The sequence below is a fragment of the Corvus brachyrhynchos genome, unplaced genomic scaffold (genome assembly GCF_000691975.1).
Source record: "Corvus brachyrhynchos isolate BGI_N302 unplaced genomic scaffold, ASM69197v1 scaffold481, whole genome shotgun sequence".
Lineage (NCBI taxonomy): Eukaryota > Metazoa > Chordata > Aves > Passeriformes > Corvidae > Corvus > Corvus brachyrhynchos.
The window spans coordinates 420,492-425,219 of NW_008236261.1; the positions used below are offsets into that span (position 1 = coordinate 420,492).

General features: G+C 41.2%; 1 long non-coding RNA gene across 1 annotated transcript in view; it reads left to right on the top strand.

The window, feature by feature from the left end:
- Nucleotides 1–3,700, top strand: part of LOC108449807 — a 4,652-nt gene extending 952 nt beyond the window's left edge. The window contains exon 2 of the long non-coding RNA XR_001866108.1: nucleotides 303–3,700. This is a non-coding gene — a long non-coding RNA (uncharacterized LOC108449807). The remainder of the gene's footprint in view (nucleotides 1–302) is intronic.
- Nucleotides 3,701–4,728: the final 1,028 nt, after the last annotated feature.

Consider the following 4,728-nt stretch of genomic DNA (forward strand, 5'->3'; position numbering starts at 1 on the left):
ACCCCGCCCCGCCCCGGCCCCTGCATTGCAGAGACACCGACGCTCCGGGACACCCAGCCCGCGCCCAGCCTCCAGCTGAGCCGTGTCACCGTGTCTGGCCCTGCCCTGCTCCTGGTAGAACACCTTCCCGAAAGCCCCTCACCTGATTTCATTTGGGTCTTCCAACGCTGCAAGTCCAGCTCAGTCTCATTCCTCTTTTTCCTCTGGAGAAAGAGAGCAAATAATAGTGAGATCGGTGAAAAAACGCGTTTACAACACCCTCAGACACCGCGCTCCTGCTCACTTCCACACTTCTTTCATAGGGCCGGGCTTTCCAGCCATTTCCTGGAATCCGGCAATAAAAGATGTCCTATTATTTTGTCACCGCATTCTCGAACTGAACTGTCCCCCTCCGGATGTCCATTACAGTTGCTATACTCCAAAGTCATTCCTCCTGCAATATCGCTGGTGTGGTAGGGCTACAGGATCAGCTCATCTCACCTGTTATGGCCAGAACAATGTCATTTCAATCAACCTGTGCTGGAGATGAAAGAGTAAAATGCTGCTTTCTTACCTCTTCTATTTCCTAAGCAAATTTTAATTTGTTAAGAATTCATGTGCAAAAGTCAGTCTGTCAGAATCATAACCAAAACTTCTGAGTATGTCATGTATGTATTAGCCTCTAATAATGTTTTGAAGGTCCTACATTTTGATTCAGTAAAGATAAATATCTTTATTTTTCTTTATATTTGGGGGCCTAGATTGCACACTGTTATCCGTACTGCACTGGAATAACTTTAAATGTTAATTTCAGTTTGGTTGCATTTTACTGCATCACTGTGAGCAAGTTATCTATATTTTTTCCAAACTAATTTTAGGTACCCAGCTTGATTTCAAGCATGATTTTCAGGAATACTTGTTTTCTTCATGGGCTTTAGCACGTTATCTAGAAGATTTCACATCTGTAATTTGTGTCTTAGACTGAGTGGTCAAAATGCAGTTCAGGAAAGCCTAGGTCCCACCCTTGCTTCTGTTTCTTCATAAAGAAATGGCCATCCCTCAGCAACTGCTACATATATTCCACATTAACTTTTACATATATTCCATTCACTGTTAATGAAGTGACTTGGGAAGGCCAAATTACTTTGTTAAGTATTTTTGTGTATTTGTAAATCAGGAAATTTTCATTTGAAAAGAGTGAAGACTACAAACCTTTCCTCTGGTACCTTTCCTGAGCCCTCCTCAAGCTGTTCGAGAGAACTTCCCACCACTGCTGTTTTCTCACATTTCACCTGTAAATCAGTGCCATGCAAAGGGAGCAGGATTTTGCCAAAATGACAAAGGCATCATGTTCCCTGCTCGTTACTCACCATCAGTGATGTACATCCTTCCAGAGGAGATGCTTTCAGAAGAAATGGATTTGCTGCAGTCAGTCTTTCTCCCAGGCTGCCAGGAGGAAAGACACTGGTTCAGGACATAAGGAATGTGCACCAGTATCCGCAGTACCCTGAAGACCAGCAGTGCCTTTCTCTCTGCTGTTTTCTTTCTGTGCCTCTCCTTGGAGGCCTAGGCATCCATGCAAAGACCTTGATGGATTTCTCCCCACAAGTACAAGAACTTTGTCCTTCCTGTCACCACCTAGATAATGTGAATGCAGGCTTAACATAAAGCCTGATCAGAAGCAGCCCTGTGAGGAAATGAGCAGCTGACTTCATCAAGGAGAAAAAGTTAAACTTCATCCAAATGGAAATTAGATTAATTTAAAGCTTACAATATTTAAAAAAAAAAAAAAGGGGCGGGGGGGAAGGACAGCTTATACTTTCATTGGAATCAAATACTGCAATGGGTATCATGGAAGAGATGAAAAGATGTCTTAATGGAAAGACACATACAATACACTGTGCACTGTCCATAAACATTCCTAGAGATCAGAGGGGTGGTGTAACTAACCAGAGACATGCTCAGAATATTCCATGTGTGACAAAGAATCCTTGCCTCTAGCTCAGATGCAGTACAGCAGCAGCCCGCCTCTTTTCAGCAGCAGCCTGCAGAGAGAAAGAGAAGGTGAGTCTTGGAAGTTAGTCATTCAGTTGCATCTTTCCTTTAAACAATCATCAAAGATGATGAAAAATAAGCACAGAAAAAAATGGCAGTCACCATTTTCCCCAAGATAATTATCTAGTTAAATTACATTATACTTCATATTAAATATTCAGCAGCAGTGTTGACACTAGATGTTTTAAGACAGAAAAAAATATTTTAATTCATGTTAGAGATATTAAAATGCATGCACATATTTTTATTATAAATATGCATGCAGAGATCAGAAAGCATCACTCCACTAGGCGATAGTGGGAAAAGATTTTTTGTACAAAGGAAAAAAGAATTTTTGTATCACCTCATAAACCATGACCTTTTAAGTAAAGCTTTGAGATACTGAATTATGGATGTCTGTATGGAAGTCTGATAAGTCAAATACAGCAGATTTTTTGCCTGCCTACTAAAAGAAAAAGGAATTACATTGTCTATAGCTGTCTTTAGAACAGATTCATTTGAAACCATGTCTGGGAAATGCTGTTTTAAAAGGAATTTGTGTTAATACTTTGTCTCTTACTACATAGATAAGTAACAATTCTCCACTGCTCTCCTGAGAGTTTATTGGGATGCAGTAGTGGCAACTTAGGTATTTGGCATCACTTCAGACTGGGGAAGGAAACATTTAATTTCTCAAAAACACAATGACTCAAGCCTTGGCGCCAATGTCACAACATTAGCTGAGCAAACAGAGCAGTCAAGACAAAGTCAGCTTTTATTTATTGATGATGGGAAGAGCTGCGAGCACCAGTGAGGTTAATGAAACAAAGAAGTATGGCTACGGTCCCCTTGCACATTACTCTCAGTGGCGTATTTGCAGTCTGTGGGCACGTTGAGCAGTTTTTTCCCACCTTTCTCCTTGGAAACACCTAGGTTAAGGTGACCGGGAAAGGCAGGGCTCCCGCCTCGGCATTGCTGGGATGTTTTCATGGGTTGGAAGACTAGGGTCCCTCTAGTGCCCAACAGAGGCAATTGTGGGGGGAAAAGCGAGCTGGAGAGCTCCTTCAAATGCTTATCAACGGCTAAGCAAAAGAAAAGCTTCCACTGATAATAGCATGGACTTATCCCTGGCTTTGCATCACAAACTATGCTCAATTTTTTTTCTGATTCTGACAAGAAAATCAACTGTATCTCATCAGCTCATATAGTAACATTTCCATGTAAAAGCCTTCCTTTTTCTGCCTGTCTCCCATTTGATTACATTTACCATTCGAAGATTATTTTGAGATACTATGTGTTTGTAAATGTAAATGTCTCAGATTGCTACAGGAAAGCTTTAAGCAAAGGTGAGGTCTGGCCCAGTGCAAGAACTTGTACAAGAGCAATGCTGCCTTTTTAGATTTAGTTATCTTTGGTCTTTTTGTCCAAGAGACTCTAAGTACGCATGTGAATTATGATGGAAGAATTAGCTTCAGGGAGCTACACTCTAATTTGGTTAATGCTTTTGATGTCAAAAGCCAGTCTGTGCATTAGAAGTAGAATAATTTGAAAGCAGACAGAGGGTACAAGATACTTGGGCCACTAGCTCCTGGGGCTGCAAGGAGATTAGAATTGCAGTAAAGAATGCACTACAGCAGACACCTTCATTTCTTACTGCTGGGATTGAAAGGAAAGAGGCCCCAGACAATGAACCAATGTGAAAAATGGACTGTATTGGTCCCTTACAGAGTTCATGGTTATGTGCAGAGCTTCTTCCCCTGTCGTTTACCTAGCCCAGCTACTTTTTCCTCTCAGCTCTTGAAACTTTGTGACATTTTGGTTATGGGGCTGATTCCTCCGTAGAAGAGAAGAAAGCTTGATGTCAGATTTGCTGTGACATCTCACAGGATGTTTTGTAAATGTATTCAAAATGAAGTGAGGAGAGTACTGATCCCTGCACAATCCAGCTGTAGAAAGTTCTTAACCTAAACCAACTTTGACTGCTTTAACCCATTTTCTGGGGCACAGAACAGCAGTTCATCTATTAAATTTCCATCTGAACAAGAAGAAAAAACCCAAACTCTCTAGGAAAATAAGTTTTGTTGCTCTTGGCATTTTCTAGTTAAAGGATGATGATTGCGAGGAAGTTTCAGGTTGGGTTATTTGTTTTGCCATCTCTAGCTTCTCGCTACTACAAGCATTGCCTTCTTTGTCTATCTTGAGACTTGTGGGAATAAAACTAATGCACCGTTCAGCCTTACCTGGTCTTCTAATGAAAAAAAATTAAAACCTTCTGCCTACTTACAGGACAAACAGAAGATAAACAGAACACACAGTAAGTTTTATGTAGTGAAATCTCTTTGCACATTGAATCTCTAGCTAAACTACATGAAAAATTTGCTTTTCAAAATAAATATGATGTGTAAGTTACTGAATAGTCAAATGGTCAGAATACGAGGAATATAGTATTTCTGAGATTTAATTTCCTGTTCTAGGGTGTGTTGGTTTAATACAGCCTGGTTTTTTGGTGGGGGGGAAGCCACAGAGGCGGCTTCTGTGAGAAGCTGCTCGAAACTTCCACTGTGTCCAACAGAGCCAATCTCTGATGGCTCTGAAGATGGACATGCTGCTGGCCCAATTAGAGAAGTTGGTAACGCCTCTGTGATGACACATTTAAGAAGGAAATCAAAACCAGGGGTGGTGAGGTGCTGCGGCTGGGAGTATCTCAGCAGCAGC